Below are 1,700 nucleotides of genomic sequence, written 5' to 3'. Positions count from 1 at the left end.
CTTCCCTTCCCTGGTGCGTGAGATTTTCTCAGTTGAGCCACTTGAGGCCTGACTTGGGGTCAGCGCGTGTGCTGGAACAAAGTCAAGACAGTGCTGGGTGGCAAAGTTCTCTAAGTGGGGTACATAAGGAAAAGCCTCATATAAGTCTTATGAGCTCATTGCTTAAAACCTTTAATTCAGTTTTCAAAACACTTTAATGATTGCAACTAGTAGCGACGATGCAAGCACCTTATTCAGATCCTGATCTTTTTTTGTTTAGGCGAGGCAACCCTTGGTTGACCTCACAGATTGCAAGGACCTTGTCAGTTTACAATCCCTTATTTTTTAATTTTTTATGCCTACAGCACCTGGTCTTCCTAGGTGGTCTCCCATCCAAGTACTAACCAGACCTGACCCTGCTTAACTTCTGAGATCAGATGGGATCGGGATTGTTCAGGGTGGCATGGCTGTAGACCAGATCCTTATTTAAACAAAGCAACTTTAACATTCTTGGAGAAAATCTGGGAAATTTGTATATGAGGTCTGAGGTGGCGTTAAGGAGTGTCGAATTCTGTTCGGTTTGGTAACAGCACTGAGCATCGTGAGAAAATGTTTGTCATTTTTAGAGATCTACGTAGAAGTATGTCGGGGTAAAATGATGCCTGGGTCTCCAAGGAATAACTTGGGGAAAGAGAAAGTGGGGAGAAAGGGTAAGAGACAGAGATGGGGAAGAGAGAGGCAGAGAGCAATAGGTGAAGTTAGTGTGGCAAATTCTCGATAATTATTGAATATCGTTATAAGTATAAAATAAATTATCTTATTCTATTTTTCATATGTTTTAAATTTTTTCATAAAAAACTATTTTAAAGTGGGATTTACCAAGTTGCTGTTAAAATTTAATGTGTTTAGGCACTTATGTCCCTACTTAAATGACTTTGCAAAAACTAAAAGAAAGATGTAGTAGGAAGCTTATTTCCTTTCTATATTTTTAATAAGAAGAGACATAATGAAATGATAAAGGTACTGAAAATAGATATGATCTAGATCAATTTTAACATTTTAAAGTCAAATCTGAATTGTTATTAAATTCATTGTCTTGTGATTAGTCTTGAATCAAAATTTATTTTCCTTTCTCTCGGTGCTTTGAATATATTTGGCAAGGCACCCAAAAGTGCCTTATTCATAAATCCTTGGGTTCTACTTGCACATCGGGCAGCAAGACCATTATGAAACTAGCTTTCTGAGTAGATTCTGTCTTTTTCTCTATTGGAATCATTCATAGCAACCCAGACATAAAGGGTATTATAGAGACAACCCAGGTAAATAGACTGTGGTAGATAGATGAGCTAAAAAGTAATAGAAAAATGCTTCTGTGTTGGCTCTGGCCCCAGAATGAAAATATAAATACCATTTTCCTCTACAATAACTCAGCCCACCCGCGAGCAGCGATGGGTTCCCAGGGCCCTACTTGTGTCTTTTGTTTCACCATAGAGCTCTGCTCTGTGCGGTGAAATGTGACTTCATCCCGATCGGCGTACCACTGAATGGCCGCCTGTCTTAAATGTTACTAGCAAGGCCTTTCTATTTATTTTTATGCGATAGAGATGATGGAATTCTGTTTTGACTTGAATTGTGTACCCTCCCCCCAAATTTATATTTTGGAGCCCAAATCCAATACCTCGGAATGTGACTTTATTTGACAGTAGGGTCATTGCAGATAT

At 38.8% G+C, this 1,700-nt stretch overlaps 1 non-coding gene across 1 annotated transcript; it reads right to left on the bottom strand.

Annotated features, from left to right (window-relative positions):
• Positions 1–335: 335 nt before the first annotated feature.
• On the bottom strand, positions 336–454 carry LOC111739023. Its single transcript, XR_002780058.1, has one exon. It is a non-coding gene; the product is annotated as a 5S ribosomal RNA (ribosomal RNA).
• Between the last annotated feature and the right edge of the window lie 1,246 nt (positions 455–1,700).

Source organism: Pteropus vampyrus, unplaced genomic scaffold (assembly GCF_000151845.1).
Source record: "Pteropus vampyrus isolate Shadow unplaced genomic scaffold, Pvam_2.0 Scaffold45, whole genome shotgun sequence".
NCBI classification, from domain to species: domain Eukaryota; kingdom Metazoa; phylum Chordata; class Mammalia; order Chiroptera; family Pteropodidae; genus Pteropus; species Pteropus vampyrus.
This window is presented reverse-complemented; position numbering and strand designations above follow the sequence as displayed.